Source organism: Lissotriton helveticus, chromosome 5_1, assembly GCF_964261635.1.
Source record: "Lissotriton helveticus chromosome 5_1, aLisHel1.1, whole genome shotgun sequence".
NCBI lineage: Eukaryota > Metazoa > Chordata > Amphibia > Caudata > Salamandridae > Lissotriton > Lissotriton helveticus.
In genome coordinates this window covers 1477322547-1477343330 of record NC_136065.1, presented here as the reverse complement: position 1 = coordinate 1477343330, position 20784 = coordinate 1477322547, and the positions used below count along the sequence as shown (strand labels likewise).

The 20784-nt window shown below is 42.3% G+C and overlaps 1 protein-coding gene across 2 annotated transcripts in view; it reads left to right on the top strand.

The window, feature by feature from the left end:
- Nucleotides 1-12105, top strand: part of ST7L (suppression of tumorigenicity 7 like) — a 1501068-nt gene extending 1488963 nt beyond the window's left edge. Inside the window, exon 17 of one of the 2 annotated variants that reach the window (XM_078644468.1) lies at nt 11059-12105. The gene's annotated coding sequence lies outside the window, so the exon portion shown is untranslated. The remainder of the gene's footprint in view (nt 1-11058) is intronic. The other variant, XM_078644466.1, reaches the window with a different exon arrangement.
- The last annotated feature ends 8679 nt before the right edge of the window (nt 12106-20784 follow it).

The window sequence follows — 20784 nt, the reverse complement described above, 5'->3', positions numbered from 1 at the left end:
GGGTAGGGGTGGGGCATACAGGGCTGTTTTGCCCAGCCGGTGGTCTGCTATGCCTGCCTCTGGCCAGCTTTACTCTCTGGCAAGACTTCCCAGCCAGGGATCTGCAGTGCATTTCTCTGCCAGTCTATGATAGTTTACGGCTCCGTGATGGGGCTGTGCACTCTCACTAATGTGGCCACTTTTAACCTGTGTGGGGCTTATTGCTCTACTCCGATGGGCTGCCTGCGTTCCTGGCACTTCCTCTGCAGTGAAGGTAATTATATTCAGGTGGTCATTACTTGCAGTTGCTGACCCTGACTCCGGCATGGCCTCGCTCTGTTTGGTTTCCTCTGTTGATGGAGATGAAGTTTGGTCCGGAGTGGGGGTTTCCATTGGCTCCATTTCCCCTGTGGTTTTCAACTCCACAGGTGTCCTACCTGTCGCGTCTCCGGTTGACGGCTTGGTGGTTGAATGGGGTGGCTTGATGTTTCAGGGCTTTTCTGCCTCGGTCTCTTCTTCAGTGCAGGTCTCTAGGCGGTTGTCGACTCATTCTTCTTATGTTCAGCATTAGAAGACGTTTAAGGCTTGGTGTGATTGATTGCAGGTGGATTCTCTTTGTGTTGCCTAGCTGCAGGTGCTGAACTTTCTCCAGAATAGTTTTCAGTTGGGCCTTAGTCCTGCCACTCTTAGGGTGCAGTGGGCAGTGATGAAAGCTTCTTGGTCTCTCTGGGGGGGGGTCTGGTGGATGATCAGGGTCTGGTCTCCTGCATCATTAAGGGGTTTGTCAATCTCCGTCCCACTCCTCCTGTGGTGTGCCATTCTTGGGACCTGCAGTTAAGTAAGTAAGTAAATAGTTTATTGTGATGATTATTTAAAATCTTACAATATTACACATCTCAGACAAAAACTAAAAACTGTGTTCTCGAATAAAAACACTACAAATATTATTTGTAAGTACTTAAATATCTAAAATAGGCATGACATCTAGTTTACTTTTGACTATCATTAAAAACTTTACAAAGATAGCATTTAAAATAATGTCGTTCGAGTTCATGCAATTTATCAAGGCCTGTCTACATGTCCTTATGCCACGTACTTTGAAGGGAAACTTTAGTAACGATTTCCTCTCCTATAAAAGCGTAGGGCAGGTACAGAGAAGATGAAGCATATCTTCCTCACCATAATTACACAGTCTGCATTTCATTTGAGTTTTCAATCTCTCCCACGAGGAAGGTGACATAGGCCCGGCATAGTTCCAAATCTGGCTTTAAGAAGAACCTGTTTGTTTTTTTCTGTCCATGGTGTTACCAGGTATTGTTGGATTTCCTTCTTTTTGTATCCATTAATTATCGTCCATGCGTGTTTTCTTTTGGTGAGGATAGCTTTATCGTTTAAGATGGATAGATGGTTTATAGTTTTATTAATTATTTTCTTGAACAATGACTTGTTTATATTGTTTTCCCATATTGGAGTGATTGCAAAATCCTTTATTGCTTCCCTAAGGTAGATCCACGCAGTAGAATTTATGTCCTTATTTATTTCTCTCCATAAGAGTTGCGATATTTCATTTTGATGGTCATTTTTTATTTGATTCCATACTTTTATAAAGTGGCCTTGCCTTGCATATTGCTGGTTGGTCAGTCCAAACTCCAGCCTTACTCGGGCGGGGGACGCATTTGCTGGTAAATGGAATATGGCTCGGTAGGCTCTGGTTATGATCTTGTTCAGAGTTTCGCTATCCTTGCCCATTATCACTTCACTGCCATATGTTATGGTCGGTAGGAGTTTTGCGGCAATTACATTCAGCAGAGGACCATAGGTTAGGCTGGAAAGTGACTTTTGCACAATTCTAAATGCTGCAGTTAGTGAGTTCGCTTTTCTTTGAGTCTCACATTTTTGCAGTTGATAGCTACCCTTCACATCAAATACCACACCCAGGTATTTATATACCTCTACTTGCTCCAGCTCCTTTGTATCCATAATCCATTTACGTTATATCTTCTCTTGTTGTTTTTGGTCACTACCATAATCTTTGTTTTAGTCTCGTTTATGACCATCCCTTTCTCTTTCGAGTATGTTTGAGTCCGCCTGATTAGACGCTGTAGTCCCACTTTGGTATGGCTCAATAGTATGACGTCATCCGCATACATCAAATTCGTGAGGCGTTTATCAGCTAGTTTCGGGGGATGCGCATTCTCGTCATCCAGTATTCCCGTTAGGTCCGCAAGAAACAAATTAAAAAGTAGGGGGGCTAAAACACAGCCTTGTTTCAGGCCTTCCTTTGCTGGAATCTCCTTTGATTGCGTTCGTCCGTCCCCCATCCTCACACTTACCCATGTTTCTGTATATAAAAGGCGAATCAGCTTGAGGAGGGGGAGTGGGATATTCATTTTTTCCAGTTTATTCCACAGAAGGTCTCTTTTAACACAGTCAAATGCTGATTTAAAATCTATAAAACATAGGTACAGGGGTTGTTTGAGTCTGATTGATTTATCCATTAGCAGTGCAAGAACAATTATGTTAGTTGTTGTTCCTAGGCCTTGAATAAAGCCTGTTTGGTTTAAGGGCAATTTCTTTGTTTCTCTCACCCATTCAGATAGTTTTGTTAACAAAATTCTTGCAAATAGCTTTGCTTCAGTGTCTTGAAGAGTAATCAGTCTGTAGTTTTCTGCAAGAGCCCAGTCTCCTTTTTTAAAAATTGGAGTTATTAAAGATCCTCGCCATGACTTAGGGATAGTTCCAGTTCTAATGACTTCTGTGTATAGTTTCTCTAATATGATCGACCATAGTTCTGTGTTTTCTTTAAAGAGAGCAAACGGTATCCCATTTGGTCCGGGAGCGCCGTTTTTCTGTTTTGTTATAAGTTTCATTATCTCTTCTATTTCTATAACTATTGGCGTATCGAAATTCTTATCCTTAAAAGGAGATTTATCTTTTTTGCACCCATGTCCCTTTTCGAGGGGTCTTGACTGTGAAGAGTCCTGATTTAAATGTCTCCTCAAAAAGATCTCCCATTCCTGCTCCGTTAGTGGTGATGAGATTACCTGCTTGTTAGGTCTAGCAAGGCTATTGATAATGTTCCAGAAGTCTCTCGTATTCTTTTGCTTGCTAGCGTGGAATACTTTTGCCCAAGTTGCTTGTTTTGCCAGATTTTTCTCACCCCATATTAGTTTCTTCAGATTTTGATTTAATGACTTTCATTTTCCCAGATTTTCCACTTTTATCCCTGGTTTCTTTAGTAGCCTGACAATCCTGTTTCGTTCTTTCTTCAATGTCCTTATTGTATATGGCAGATTTAAGTGGTTTTCATTATCCCTGGATGGCTCTCTATATTTTTGGTTCTTCTTGGTATTTATTTTGGTTTGTGGTGTGGTCAGCTTCCCCGTGAAGTTTTCCCATTGCTCTATCACTGATTTTGCTACTGTGTCCTTAAAGCATACTTCCAAAATCCTTTCCACTTCATCATTCATTATTTCTTTGTTTTCCACATTCCAAAACAGTTTTTTGTAGTTTGTTGCGTCAATATGCCCATGAGCTGATTGGTACTCCTTTTTTCTATTTAGTCCGATGTTCATTATAATTATTTGTTGAGCATGATCACTTTCGTTTACTTTCTTTAGTTGGTACGAGATAATATTGTGGAACATATGCAACGAAGTCATGGTGTAATCGATCCTTGAAAATCCATTATGCCCAAAGTAACTGTTTCATGGTGGAACGTCTGGTTTTTTTCTACCGTTAAGTATTCGGAGTCCCATTGCTTCAATGTCCATTACTAGTTTCTTTCCCTTTCTATTCTCATCGGCATTATTGTCTATCCCTAGATCTTGCTCAGGAATTAGCCATTGATGGTTTTGGGATTGTATTATGTCGTCTCTTGTGTGGGATGACATAAGGTTTAAATTAAAATCCCCGGTAATAAGTAAATCTGCTAGGGCATCCTCTATCATTATATTAATAAGAGCATTGTTCAGGGTTCTACAGGTTTCCTCCCTGCTCCGATTTGTAGGCAAAATATATACTGTAATCAGATATAATGTTTTAGGGATTTGGTTAGTTTTTTTATAGATTAATTTGACTATCAAGATATTAGTACTGTCTACTATCACTTGTTCATGCTGTGCTTGTAGTGTGTTAGAAATAAATATTGCCTGTCCACCACTGGGTCGTCCGAACCTTCGCTCTTTTTTTGCGTGCTCATAATAGCCAGCGTATCCATGTAGCATAAATGGGTTCGTTTCCCAGGTTTCTTGTAATACTATAATGTGGGGTTTCCCACTATGGAGTCTATCTGAGCATTTAAGATCTTAGCTCTCAGTCCATTTATATTCCATGAGCATACTCTTACTATTCCACTTTCATTACTTTTGTAAAAGTACCTGCAGTTGGTTTTGCAGGATCTCCAGTATCCTCCATTTTGTCTCTGCTGTCTGTGAGTTCAGGCCTTTTGAGTTTGAAGGTCTTTTTCCTGGTGGCGGTTATGTCTGCTCGCCGGTTGGGTGAGCTGGAATCTGTGTCTTGTCCCTCTCCTTTCTTTTGAGTGTTTGACAAAGGATTGTTCTTTGGTTGGGCCTTGGCTTTGTGCCCAAGATCTCTGTTTCATCATCAGCTGGGAGTGGTTCTTCCAGTGCTTTTCCCTGATCCTCAGTTTCCTGAGGAGGTTGCCCTTCATCCCCTGGATGTGTGTATGGTGGTCTTCGTTTACTTGGATCAGGTGAAGAATACGTTCAGCAATCCCAATAAATTAATGTCAAGGCTTGTACTTGCCTGTATTTATATACGAACATAAAGTGAAATATAGCAAAAACTATAAATATACACAGTCTTTGTAAGGCTGACACTCTAGCGTTGTCTGGGCAATATCCTGAGTCTCACTCCCCGGGTTACTAACTGTGGTTATTCCTCATTCACATGTGGCAACATTCAGGCTAGACCCTACTAATAAGTATGTCTTAACATTTCCAAAGTGCTTTTTCAAAGTCAGTGTCTCAGTGCCATAGGGATATAGTCAGGGCTAGTTCCCCCAGGGCCTCTGCGGCATGGTGATCAGTCTTCCCACTCCCACTGGTGATGTGATATAGAAAGCCCAGAAGCAGGTCAGTGGTCTGGAGCCAACCGACGATATGGCTTCATGATCAACTTGAGTGGGTAATGAATACAAGATGGCTGGGGTCGATTGTTCTTCCTTGCTTGGAGGTAAGTCCTCCTGATCTCAGCTGTACGACTCGGACAGCTTATTGTCTCCGATGACAAAGTAGATGTTCTGGTAACACGGGTCACAACCCACTTTGCTTCAGTTTCGCATACCGCACAAGGGCAATGGCCCTTTCTCTTCTCCGCCGCCCAAGGTCATGACTTGCACACAGGTCAACGGCTTTCTCAGGTCACCATGCTGCACAGTCTGATGGCCATCCTTGATCACATTAATGCATCAGGGTGACAGCCCTCAGCTTTAAAAGCAGCCGCACCTGGCATACAGGTCGCCAATTTGAGCAGCACAAGGGCAGACGGCCCGATAGGTGCAACAGTCCACCTGATAGGCAGGTGGCCCTTTGAAATCACAGCGCTGCACAGTACAACAGTACTCTTCAATGGCAGCGAGGCATCAGGGTGACAAATCTTAACCTTCATGCAACCCCACCATACCAACTTGAGTGGTACACAGGCAGATGACCTGATCAGTCCGACCGTCCACTTGAGAAGCACATGGGCAGACAGTCACCTTGGGTCACAGTAGCACTAGAGCGATGGCCTTAAATCTTTATGATAGCCCCACCTAGCCTACAGAGTGGCCGACTTGAGTGGCACCCGGGTCTATGGCCCTCTCAGGTCACAGCTCTGCTCATGGTGATGACCCTTCTTGGTCACAGCAACGCACTAGGCATATAGAGTCGGCTAAATATTTTCACAGCAGCCTCACCTGGCATATAGGATTGGCAACTTGAGCAGCACATAAGCAGACAGCCTGATCAGTGTGTCAGTCCTCTTGAGCAGCACACTGACCTGACACACTTTGCTTACGGGCATCCACTTGACAGACTCCTTCCATGAACTCTTCTCCTCTTCACAGGGTCCTCTGGTCTCAGCAGACTGACAGAAGCTGGTGCTCCAGGCTCCAAAGTAAGTAGTCTTGATTCTTCTGGGTGATGTCCCCTCAACCAGCAGTGAGACTAGCGGACTTAGGTCACCAGTCCGGTTCACAAAAGGCAAAAGCTATGTTTACCTTCTCCATGCTACTGTGCAGCCAAAGTTCAACTAATTGACTATTTTGGTAGACTTAAGCTCCCCTTTTTTGGTTGAGCATGAGTCAGCGCACATGCACTGCTCTGCAAAGAGCTGTGGTAGTTCAGTAAGGAAAGAAGCTTCGCCAGTCCCTGTCCTTATTTTTCATTGGCTTGTGTGTTTGTCCTTTGTAAATGCTGTCTTCTGATTCATTATGAGGCTTGTTAGTCCCTCCTTAGTACAGCCATGTCTTCATTTGTATCCTCCCATGGTTACTGGCCCCTTTACTTTGTTGTTACATGGTACGTGTGCTATTTTCGTCATTGAGTTTCTTCTAGATTAGGCACAACGACGTGCTGTGGTTACATTCAGAGTGCCATGCGCACTTTCACATTCAAAGCAGCCGGCACAATGGCCAACGTTTGTTTTATTAAATTGTGAACACAACGCTCTGCTCATGTTTTTTTTATTTGTATCCACGTCCACTCTTTCCAGGTTTGTCCTGCCTGCCTGCGCGCATGCGTCCAGGATCCCGATGTGTTTGTACAAGCGTGGCTCACACACGGGGATGGTACCAACATATGAGAACAGACTGAAATGGCTCTGGAGATTTAATCATTAGGTTCCAGCAGGATGTGAAGCAGGCTAGGACCTTCACTGGCACAGTGGTATTTCAGTGAAAGACCTGCCCGTGACAGGTGTAAGAAAGCAGCCAGAGAGCTAAAAGGCGCTGAGGAAATATGGCTAGCCTGCAGACAGTGTTGGGGCACATTTTAAGGCTCAACAGTCAACCTTTTACTTGAATACTTGTTAATCTGCAGTGTCATCTTGGTACTCTTTATGCTTATCTATAAAATAAAAACAGTATCACTACTGACAGGACCAAAGTTGCGTTTGCACAAGGTCATCTGACTGGGTTATGTTCAGCGAGCTGTTAATACAGCATTAATATTAACAGAACTCGCTGCTCGCACACACACACACACACATATGTGTATATATAAATCTTGTTGCTCTCCACGCACCAGTATGCGTGGCACTCGCAGGCGGGTGCTGACACGCGAGGGTGCACTCGCAAATCAATTGCCGCTCTCTACTCCAAAAGTGGTAATATAAATCTATATATATATGTGTGTGTGTATATACATAAATATATACATATATATGTGTATGTATGTATATATACGCGTGTAATTAAAACTGCAGATTCAACTACTGGGTTCCTTCGCCTTTTTCCTGAGAGCGCAAACACGAACAATCGAACAAATAATTAATATATATATATATATATATATATATATATATATATATATAGAATAGAATAGAATAGAATAGAAGTAGCATTTATAAAGCGCATGGCTACCCATGGCCATCCCAGCACTATGGACTGCAAAAAGCTTCTAAGGCCTATCTGGGAGATTGCCAGTTTTTCAACAGCTTGCAAAAGTTCAAATGGTTAGTTTCCTTCCGCAGCTGAAGTGGGAGGAAGTTCCAAAGCTTGGTGGCATTGTAAGAAAAGAGCCGTCCTCTTCTGCCTTTTTTGATACTTGGTACACAGACCAAGTGCAATTCATCCGATCGTAAAGGCCTGTTGGCTTGATATAATTTGGCTAGGGAGGAATTGATCTTAGGTCCATTCCTTCTAAGCAATTTGTGAGTGATACATGTGATGAAGTCCCCTGGGAGGGACGAAACGCGTAATGGTTGCTGTGTGTTTGTGAGAAGAACGAAATAAATCAAGCGGTATTTTAAGAATCTTGTGGTCCGTGCTCTTTTCATCTCGCTGCCAGCGAGAAGGTGTGGCTTTGAAGGAGTGCTTCACGATATATACTGATAAAGTATGCGGAAATAGACCGCTTAGCCTTAATACCAGAAATTGAAGGAACTGAGCAAATCTGATAAACAAGAATGGATCATGACCAAAAAGAAGGAAATTAAGGAACGCCTCAAAAAACATGAAGAAAAAATACAAACCAGGAAAGTACAAAAATTTGCACGTGATTTGGAAGATTATCGTTTGGGACAAATTTATACATTTGCGAGAAAGTATGACAACATTCGCAAACTGAAAAGCAAAAATACCAAACCCAATATGGTGCACGTGGGCCCAGTAAACGATAAGGAAGACGGAACGGACAATGAATCACTCACAAGTGGGTCCAGTGTGGATACCAACAGCTATAGCAGTGAATCTAACATGATTATTTTGAGCCTAGAAGAGGAAGTTGATTTTTTAGTGGGGGACCGGATGAAAACGTTACGGCCGCGGAACAACAAAAACCAGGTCGGAAAAAGCGGGACACCATCAGGCGGGCAAGGCGCCGTAAATACAAGCGTCAAGCCAAAAAAAAAAAAAATCAATGGCGCAGGAAATAATGACAGAGGAACAAACAATAATAAATCTGACCACCCTAACACTCACCAAAGCGGAGGAACAGCTTTTGGCATTAGGGTTGAATTATTGTCCCAACACGAACTTCAACTATGCCTCGGCGCGCATCGATTTATTCTGTTTCATCAGGAAGCTCAAACTGAAGAAATTCTTTGCGTTAAAAAGTGGGTGGGATGATAAAAAGAACAGAGAAACTAGTGAAGCAGGCTCCAATATACAAGCTTCAGAAATCCCCACCTTATGGGCTCTGCATGAACTTAACAATGAGGAACCAAACACGTCACAAGTTTCAACACAAACTAAGTTGAAAGAATTGGAACTGCTACAAAAAGGAGCAGGGCAGAGCCCGTTTAAACCGAAGTCAACCTTCATTCCCCTGATGCAAAAAGATGCTATAGATGTATTCCATGATCGGGTGATTCAGGAAATAAAGAAACTCAACTATCAAGTAAACTTCAAGAAACGACATATAAACCAGAGGCAGTTGGAATTTAACAAACTTATGGATAAAATTCAAACCAACCCAGGAATAATTGTCAAGAAATCTGACAAAGGCGGTAACATCGTCTTATGGCCTAAAGTCCAGTATGATGAGGAAGCAATGCGCCAGTTAAATAACTCAGAAAGCTATGAAAAAACTTCAATGAAGGCCTATGACAGAGCAAAAGAGAATATAAAAAGGGAGCTCCAAAAGTGGAAAAGAGAAGGGCTTATAACTTCGGAAGAATACAACTTTGTTTAACACTGGCCCAGAAGTACCCTTTTTATATTTATTACCAAAAATACATAAAGGAAGGTTTCCGACTCCTGGGCGCCCCATAATATCGGCCAGAAACAGCATGACCGAACGAGTGGGCCAATACATTGACTTATATCTCCAAGATCTGGTAAGGACAATGCCATCATACATTAAAGATACAGGGGAATTTCTTAGGAGAATAGAGGATTTTACCTGGAATGATGACTTAACATTAGTGACTCTGGACATCGAGTCGCTGTATACGAGTATACAACATGATTGTGGCCTAAAGGGGGTGGAATACTTTTTGAACACCAGACCAGCAGAATACGTAATGCACAATAAGATGTTGTTGTCACTTATCACCTGGTGCCTTAACAAAAAATTTTTCTCCTTTCGTAAGGATCTGTTCAGACAGAAGCAGGGGGTGGCCATGGGGGATTGCTTTTCCCCGAGCTACGCTTGCTCGCACGTAGGGCTCTGGGAGAGGCGGGTCCTCATGGCCAAATTTAGAGACACCTTTGAACAGAAAATTATTTATTGGCTACGTTTTATTGACGACGTTTTTGTAATTTGGAAGGGGGACAGCAAAAGTGCGCAGGACTTCATTGATCAGATCAATGAGAATGAATATAACCTACACTTCACCTCACACATCAGTTCAACTACTATTGAATTCCTAGATGTACGCATACAGGCAGTAGATGAGAAATTAATAACAAGTGCCTTCAGGAAGCCCACGGCAGGCAATGCATTATTGCATGCCACCAGTGCGCACCCTAAACACTTAATCGCAAGTATTCCCTTCGGGGAACACTTGCGATTAAAGCGTATCTGCAGTACACCGGAGGAATATGAGAAATGCAAGGTAGAGACGGTGGAACGTTTCAGAAGAAGGGGGTATACAGAAACTGTTCTAACTAAAGCAGTCCTGAAAGCCAATCACATAACTAGGGAGACCCTACTTCCAGCTAGCCATGACAATAAGACAGACAAAGGGGATGACAAAGAGGCACCCAGACTTATTACGACCTATAGCCTGCAGGAGCGCAAGATTAAATCTATTTTAAGCAGAAATTGGCCAATAGTTTTGACTGACAATATCCTGAAGGATAGATTACCAGAGAAACCAACTGTAACCTTCAGGAAATGCAAAACTATGGAGGCATATTTATCTAAACCTGTGGCAGAAGGGGCATTAGTTAAAACGTGGCTACCTGTTAAACAGGGATTCTTCAAATGTGCTACCTGCCGAGCATGCAAGTTTGGTGTGAACACCACGAAATACAGCACACCCTTCAGAGAACAAGAACAGAATATCAGGGGCAATTTTGATTGTCGCACAGATTTTGCAGTGTATATTCTCACGTGCACCTGTGGGCTTAGGTACGTGGGTAGCACCAAGCACCAGGTGCACGTGAGAATACTGCAGCACATTAGAGCTATTATCAACTGCGACCCGGCTTATCCGATCGCACGGCATTTTAAATCTGTTCATAGCAAAGACATCAATTGCCTGAGGTACTTTGTTATAGATCATGTCTCTATACCCAGAAAAGGTGGCAACAGGGAGATACTCCTAAGGCAGCTAGAGACAAAATACATCCTGAATCTTAACAGCAAATTTCCTAACGGCTTGAATAATACGGAAGATTTGCATACTTTTCTTTGAGATTTCCTTTTTGATTTACTACTATTAATTCACATATATCCTCTTATATTGTAGAATTCTGAGAAGACAACAGGAGGAAGGAACATTAAGAGATTTTTCTCCATCAACTAGTTGAAGTTTCCTGCAGGCTTGCAGGGATCAATTTTCTGATGAACTCCGTTATGACAGTTGATGAACATATACAGGGATGAACTTTAACAACATTTATACTACTCCCTACATAGTGCTGAAACGAATTTGTAGAATATTATCTGATTCTCAAATATGTATAGATCTTCACTGGTATTATATGAAATAATTTTTATGACTCACTCATTTTTTTAGGGTATAGCACGTAGCACTTTGGTAAAATTAGGATGTAACGGAACGAGCATCTTGGGGACACCTGGGATCAGGTGTCGAATTACAACATCTTAGAGCTAACTAATTTTGCACATTTCTGTATAGAAAGATGTAGCATGCATTTATAGCGAATTTAAAAATACGCAACTGCATTGAGGCAGTAATTTTGCACACGGTCCGTGGTTTTCCATGGGGAAACAACGGGGTTGAACATGGACTACTTAACATACTGGCGTATTTTGCACATGCTTTTTTCAGCATTTAGGCTGGAATATTGCACAATTAAATGTGGTATATTAAATGCATATGTATATAATTGTTTAGATATATACATATATATTTTTTCATTATACAGGATATTTTATCGTGTATATAATTGTAAATAATTTTTAATGTGTATAATTATTTATAGTGCAAAAATCATACCATGTTAAATTATTTGCGTATTTAGTTATGTATATGTGTGCTATAAACATCATTGATGCATTTATGCTGCTAGAATTTGTGGTTATAAATCTGCCACGCCTGAGATCTTTTAAATCAAATCAGAAATGTTATTGAAGGCTGCTCACAAAGAAAGACTGCCGTTCTCATCATTAACACCAATATGTTTTAACTTTCTACTGTCACGTGGTGTTCAGAGTGAAAAAAAATGGGTATTTAATGGTATCTCGTACTACATGACTGTTATGTGATCAAGGGTAGTGTCTACCCGAAACGCGTCATGCCAAACGAAACAGAGAGGTGATAATAAACTTACCTGTGTACTGGAAAGCTGCCTGGTGGTCGTGATTTCTGCATGCCGCGCAGGAGAAGCAGAAAGTTGTTGGGATACATATATATATTTACACACATGAAATAATAGACAGTGCTGCTCATCGGTGCTCGCTCTTTGCCCACTTGCTCAGCAGTGACATGGTCTGGTACATGCTGCACGCACGCTCACTGGCACGGACCCCTCTCCCAGCGTATCTAACCCCTGGTGGTGTGAGCGTGCACTGGCTGGGGTCGGTCTTCTATCTCCTACACATGCCCCTCCCAACCCACACTTCAGATTTTTGAAGCTGCCTGTTCAGACGCGGAGCTGAGAGATGTGGCATACTCTTCTGGGTCCCCGGTAAGTTCACTTCATTTATGCTCTGCTTCTGAATCAGCTGCTGCCAGTCTCCCTCCCCATCTGCGCTGCCCTTGCCTGCTGCTGCTCCTGACAGCGCCACCTCACACCTCAGTTTTGGCTGTCACGTGCTCCTATATTATGTGCACTAGTATGTACTCTGGTTTTCTATACTATTGGTGTGGACGGAACCAGTGGATGTGTGTAGTTGCTTCGCGGGTTTATTCAGTGGAAAGGTATGTTGCTGGTAGCTGGGGGCCACGCAGCGTGTCGGCCGGAATTGAGTAGGGTGCATGAGGAAGCTTTGACCTGAGTATTCTTTAACACAACGACCCTCACGTTTCGTGTGTTCAAAAATACAGCGTGTCTGGTTTCATATGATTATGAGAAGAAGTGATCTGGTAACTAAACTGCACTCTTTGGAACAAGATATCCGGGTTTGCAAATTGGTTGCTTCTGCTCTGCATTGTGTGAATCTGCCCAAATTACCTGAGTGTCTTCCTCTGACCCGCATCTCTTGTTTGACAAAAATAAACGTAAGCGCCTTGGTGCATTATGTAAAGTTTGCATTGTATGTTATACATGAAAAACATAATTATAGTTTAAAAAAAAAAAAAACTTAATGCTGGTAAGTGATGAGCATTACACGCGGTGGGTTGTATATGAGGCGCAGTAGTTTACAAGTTGGATTCTGAACCAAACCGACACATCAGTGTTTGCTGACCATTTACTTAACCCTGAGATATCTTTAATGTGATTCATTTGTACGAATGACTGCGACGGCTTGTATCAGCTGTGCTCTTCTGCTTCAGTTTCAGTTATTTGTTTGACGCTGGGACGATTCTTGCATGGTGCTTTAATCCGACGGTGTGTTTGTGTATGTCTGTGTGAGTATTTATGTGTGTATATGTGGTGACAGGTGTATGTGCCTGATGCTTTCTTAAAGATAGAGCGACATTATTCTTTATTAGTTCAAACAGCTGGTGTTGTAAACCCATGTAAATAAGAAGGTGCTTTCATTTGTGAGAGTGAAGAAAAAGGAGGATCAGTAAAATAAAATATTTGCTCAAGATCACCCAATTTAGTTAACCAGGAAGCCGCGATGAATGCAGGTTTTCTGGTTTTACCTCATATGTTAATGCTTTGTTTACCTCTTTCTGCATGAGGGTAGAGCCAGCATGGCAAGCAGAAGCCACATGAAAGCTCAGCTCGATATAGGCTTGAGGTTCCAACAGGACCCCGAGCTGAGCCTGTGCCATGCTTCAGGTTCGAGCCCGGCTCGAGCTTCCAGTGGCTCACCCACCTCTACTCAAAATATCTGAAATGTACTATTTTTGTATTTGTCACAGTACTAAACCTTAGTAGTTTTTGCAGGAGTACTCTGAAAAAGTCTTTTTAGGCAGACTCATTCATACATACGTATTTGCCTCCAGCAAGAAAAATGTAATTTGGCTTATTACGCTTTACTACGTATAACCCCATCCCCACAGCATTGCTTTATATGATTTACTCCATTGTGATCTTACCCTCTGTGTAATTTGTTTCTCCGTGTGATTTACTCCATGTAATTTCCTTCATGTGGTTTGTTCCATGCTAATTTTTGCTTTGTGATTTGCTTCACGTGGTTTTTAGCTCAAGCCTGAGCAGTGCATGTGCCGCTGCGAGGCATTCAGTAGTGGAATATGGCTTTGAAGAGCTGCCCACTCTCTGCCCAAACTTTTAATTGGCTAGTGTCATTGTCCTTCGTAAACCCTGGCTTCCGAGTCTTTATTAGGCTTGTTAGTCCCTACTTGATACTACCTTGTCTGCATTTGTTACCTCCCATAAAGACTGTACTTTTACTGGTGTTGTTACATGGACTGCTATATGAGTTGGTGAGCAATATTTTCTTTAATGCTTTTCCCCTATTCCACCCACGGCATTGCAGCACCCGTCCGCTTTTATTTTAATAGTGTTTCTTTATTCAAATTACAACGCAGTTCGCTTTAGCTATACCAGCCGCGCGTATTTAATTAGTTAAATATACGGCATGATCGCTTTCACTTAAGCGGCTGTGCTACAGAAGCTTTTGAAATTAATTATTTTTTTATCACTTTGGGTGAAAGCATCATATGTGCTTTCACTTTAATGTTGGCTGCACCCCTTCGTTTACACGCTGCTCACTGTAACCTGAATATGCTAGCAGCGTGTACAAAAAGGGGCGCGGCCAACATTAAAGTGCTCTCACATTTGCGAGAGTTTGAGCACTTGGCATTAAAAGTAACAATGCCTTTTATATATGTGTTTCTTTTAAAAACATACAAGGCATTTTCATTTACAATGCCAATAACTGAAATGCTCGCAAATGCAAGTCTTATTGCATTAAAAATGCTTGTTATAATCTGCTTCCAGACACAGATGTGAGGTAGCCACTCTATCTTTGAAATTCATTTTGAGGGGTGTTACCTCCTTTGAAGTGCCCACTCTTCTTTCCTGCTTTTTGTCGAGGAAGCAGTCTGTCACAGCAGAAGTGACTCTAAATTTGGTAGTCATGGGAGTGGCTAAAGAAACATACTTGGATGTTGGGCTCACTTATAAACGCCTGACAAAAGCTTACAAGGGCTCTAACCCTGCTCTTTATGTTTCCCTTATTAGCCACATCATCTCTTTGACAATCTGCCCAGGCCCCACTAAGTCCTTTTGAAGTGCATAGGAGGGTGTGGCTCTCCCTTCCTCCAGTATATGTATCCCACCCAGCTTTCAGGAATGCAGGCAATCCACTCATCTGTCTGGGATGGCCCCTCTACCTCCAGATGCCTTTTCAAGGTCTTGGATTTCCAACATAGATACCCAAAGGTCTCCATGTACTGTACAAGCACCGAGGCACACATACATCACAGCTCAAACACTCATGCTGCACACTACCATCATGTAGGAGAAAGATATATTAAGTACACAGCATAGGAACGTCACATAAGTGGGCAGGCTGGTAAAAATTGCTGTTTACTTTCATTTGAATTCAATTCAAATTTTAAAATGTATAGCGCGCGTCATATTCCCAAGAACATCTTGGCACTACAGGTCTGTTAATAGATCCTTTGCACTGGATGTTACATAAAAAAATAATTACGTGGATAAGTACAAAGCCAGGTTTTCAACTGTTTCCAAAAGGTCTGCATGTTGGATTGGCCTCTCAGATGTTCTGGAATAGAATTCCAGAGTTTGGAAGTGTGATACACAAAAACTCTTCCGCCCCACTATGAATCCTTGGCACCACTACTTCTTTTGAGACTGCAGATCGCAGATCTCTCTTAGGTATTGTGGTGGTGGGCCTCAGCAAGGCCTACCAGTGCTAGGGGTTCTCCCTTCTCTGCACAGTGTCCTCAGACCATAGAATAGAAGTTGGCACAGAAACTGGAATAGAAAATACAAGATTTATTAAACCTCATGAGGTGGAACTACATTCACACAGCACCCTTCGGTAATGTATGAAGTAGCACCCTGAATGGAAGGAGCTTGGTCCTTTTATACCCACACAGGGTCTCAAATGAAGGTGGTACAAGTACAAAATGCTGGTTTTAGGTACATATAAGGTCATACAGAAAATGCACAGTCAACAAGTGGGAGGAGCCAACAGTTGCTAATTCCGGTGAACACATCCTGACAGTTACAGATTAACAGCAGCTAAATGGACAGCGGCAAGCTCAACTGAGCATGTGCGAAGGTGGAAGATGCTAAATATAGTTCGTCTCTAGGCAGATTTCGAGAGCAGTTAACAGAAAGGTAGGACAGAGCACATGGCGAGCACATGGTAGCACATGGCAAACAAAATGGCTGACAGAAATACAAAATAAACGCTTCTTAACAAATCCCATCAAAGTTTCCTTAAAAAACGACGCAACATGGTCATACTTCCACACCTATTCTGAAGAAGCTATAGGCAAATTTCTCAGTGCACTGAAGCCTTCCAATCACCTCACTGACCCTCTTTCCGCAAATGCGGTCAAAGGTCTTACACCTATGCTACTACCCCTATGGACCAAGATCATCAACAGTTCACTTCAACAAGGCTGCATCCCTGATTCCCTAACGGTGGGGCAGGTGACCCCACAGACCTTAACAACTACCGCCCTATCTCCAGTATTCCCACTCTGGCCACACTTCTAGAAAAATGTGTTCATCACCAACTGACAAAACATATCGATCACTTCAACCTCCTAAATAAACACCCATCCTGCTTACATGCAAATCACAGCACGGAATCAGCCATGACACACATCATTGATGATGCACTGCAAGTTCTTGATCAAAACAAAGCATGTCTCCTCATCCTACTAGACCTCTTCTCAACGTTTGACATCGTCAAACACGAACACTTGATAGATCTGTTGAAACACAGAATGGGTCTCTCAGGATCAGTGCTCAATTGGTTTACCTCTTTTCTGCATAACCGGACTCAAAAATTCAAGGTCAACAACACCCTGTCCCAACCAGTTCCTGTTACGCTAGGAGTCCCACAAGGTTCCTCATTATCCCCTACTCTCTTCAACCTATTCATGGAACCATTCACCGATCTGCTTCAAGCATCCAACATGCAATTTCACATGTATGCTGGCGATACCCAACTTTACCTCAAGATCAATACCTTGGACGACATTAGTTTGCTTAACAATACTCTTAAGACCACCCAAACATGGCTGGCAATGAATCACTTCAAACTAAATGTGTTAAAAACTGAATTCCTCCTTATCGCACCACCCGCCAAAGTCTCCACAATGCACAATTTGATCAAACACCTCACAGCACTTGATGTTCAACCTACCATTGTGGATTCAGCAAAATCTCTGGGTATAACTCTGGACTGTAACCTCAATATGCAGAAGCATATTAGCAATGCAACGAAGGGAGCAAACTTTCAGATCAATACACTAAGGAAGCTGAAGTCCTTCCTATCTCCCAATGACTTCAAGTTAGCGGTTCAGGCTCTAGTTCTACCTCGATTGGATTATGGAAGCGTCTCGTTATGCGGTCTCCCCAAAGCCACCACTGCTCCTCTAAGAGCCTCCACCAACGCGGCAGCAAGACTCATCACTGGCTTGAAAAAAAGGGCCCACATCTCCCCTGATCTAAAAACTTTAAACTGGTTGCCATTTGAAGCCAGAATCCACCTGAAAATAGCTTGCATGACGCACAAGGCCTTACATCATAATGCACCCAGCTATCTCAGACATAAACTCACAATATCTGGAGGGTCAAGATCAACAAGAAGTGAAGAAAACCTCCTTCTCAAGCCACAAAAATGTAATAAGAAAAAAACGTATAATCGTTCCTTTTCAGGAATGGCACCCAGGATATGGAATGCCCTTCCACCAGAAACAAGACTGAACCCCTCCACTGGAAGTAAAAGGCATCCTCATGGCAAAATTTACGTAAACATAGCCTCACTTGACTATGAGAACCCTTACTCCACTCATCTTACCTATCATCCTATCCAATTTTTGCTACTACCATGTTCCACATGGTTCGCCCTTACAGTGCACCTCACTGCTTTGCTTTTTATCCTACCTGTCAACCTCCTAATTTTTTGTCACTACCATGATCCTCATATTTCACCCTTGCTGTGCTCCAATTGTGTACAATTTGAAGTCGAGATGATATGACGCAGGTGCCACAAACACAGGGGTCAATAGGTATAATCTTTTTAGTCTGTTCCTTTTATTTGACGTTGCCATCAACAATGTATGTCCATCACCCTTCAGTCCGACCGGTCTGGTTCTGCACCTTATTTGATATGTCTTTCTAACTGTGATTGTCTATGCTCCTAATCATTATGGTCCTGCTTATCCTTAATGTTTGATTTATCCTTTGTTTTTATTAAGCTTTTTGTTGTTATTCTTTTGTTCCTGCTTAATTTTATTGTTTGAGTTGTCTATACACATTTACTGTAAAGCGCTCTGATACCCACAAGGGTCTTGTTCGCGCTCTATAAAACTTTCAAAATAAATAAATAAAAATAAAGTCATCCTGTACATTGATGCTCATCATCTCAGTTATCTCTTTATTTAACATTTGTTGTGGTTTTGTTTCTGCAATATTTCTTTTGGCAGGTGTACAAGCAGTGATGCATCTTGAGCAAAGCATAGGACCACATTGTATACATACACAGCATGTAAATAGTATCATCAATAATATACATAAGATAGTCAGTAGCTTTCAGCCCCAAGTGATAAAGAGTGTCCATATCCAGTTCGAGAATGTCCATGTACCAGTCTCTGGGTGAATTTCTGCAGCAATCTTATGCAGTTTAGAGATTGCATTATATACTGAAGGCGAGTGATCCGGAATGAAGACACAACAGCTGCTGCCAATGATGCGGCATGCACCACCTCGATCAGCCAGAGTCACATCTAATACCATGCGATTCTGGAGTGCTACAATCCTCGCGACTTGCAGCTCCTCTGTAATGTTCCCAAGTGCCATAGCTGTTTGATTGGTGACAGCTTCCACAACACGAGTCAATCACCTTATCTTTCTGCTATTCAATGCAGCACCCACAAAGAACAATCCTAAGTTAAAATCGACATATTGTTGTAGAGCAGTGTCAGTTTGATCCACTTCATCAGTACTTATTGTCCTCTTATTTCTGTTATTAGAAATGTAATTGTACAATTTGAAGTCGAAATGATATGACGCAGGTGCCACAAACACAGGGGGCAATAGAAAGGACACATAGCAGATCCCTGACCACCCAACAACTGATAGTATCCCTTATTTCCACACACAAAATAAGCTTTATGTGAAGACGTAAAACTGCTGTTATTAGCACCTTCAATGGTCAGAACTACTGTACACTCACTCCTTACTACTGGAACTCTCCCAACACTACTAATACATAAATCTGCTTTAGCTCTAGTAACAGAAATCACAAAAAGTCCATTGTTTTTAATATTTCTCATGTTCGTAAAGACATATGGTGTCGAAATATTGTCAGGTTGATACTCTTCGCATTCCCATTTAGTCCCTTCAGCGTGAGGATAACCATCTGTATCTTGATAACATACTTTATTTAGACGGAATTTAATCCCACCTACTGAAGGCTTTCTGGAAGCAAACAAAAGTGCATACCAAGCTTGATATGAACCATTATGGGAAAACGGCAGAGGAATAAAAGGTGTTCCTCCTTTCTTTTGATGTGCAGGTATCATCCCACACACCTAACAGTTGGTGGTATTCGTGGCATTATGTGTATGATGCAACATTTGAATAAAAGTGTTGTTTAAGTACGAATGTCAATTCTTCTGCTCATGGTACAGAAACGTGAAGTAATGATGTTCCACTGGCGCTGTAGTAGTGGCAACAAAAAGCTGTTTAGCAGGAGCCACTTTCTCAACAAACCAGATGTTTATTGCCATAACCACCAGAGCAACAACAAACCCTACAGCACAAATGATTCTTTTGTTATGCATTTTAGCAACAATGATAATTGATCTTTGTATTTATTCGTTGAAACAATCGTTGGAGCTCTTATCCCTGGGCAGCAGTTGATTTCTTCACACGGGCCAAGACGGGTGTCACTACACTACGCAGGACTGATCCCCCCCTTGCCACACCGGCGTTCCATTTCACTAACCCAGGGCGGTAGCTCAATAAGTCTTTTTCAGCACTGCAGATTCTTTCCTCGGTCTCAAGTGGTATCGCGATTATCCAGGAATCGTGTGGTGTGGGAAGACTTCCGCAGATTCGTCAGGTGAGATAGCTTGACCTTTCTCCGTCTCCAAAATCTCTCAATGGTCGGTCAACACAGCAGGTTCCACCAAGGCAGGCGACACACGTTTGCAGTGTGTGCTATGGACCCAGTTCTTCTTGTTCGTCACTCGAACTGCTGTCTTTGTCACAAGCAGCACTTGCTCTGGTCCTCGCCACCTCGGCTCCAAGCTGTTCGATCTGTCGAAGACCTTGACCATCACGTGGTCACCAGGATGGAGTTCATGGGCCTCACCTGTAGATCTGTCAGGAAGAGCTTCCCGAACCTGTTGATGAATAGAGATCAAACTGTTAGTTAACTGTGCCAAATAATCATTCATCAGAACACATGGAACATCAAGTATGGGGCGTGGCTTAGGAACTTCCCAAATGTGCATTGGTCTCCCAAAGACCACTTCATATGGGGTAAGGCCAGATCGTGAATGTGGCATCGATCTTATGGACAACAATGCCAAGGGTAGTGCATCTGGGCACTACAAAGACGTGGAAGCCAGTATTTTCGCCAACTTCAATTTCAAAGTAGCGTTGTACCTCTCCACTAATCCTGCTGATTGTGGGTGGAAGACTGCAAGGAATTTCTG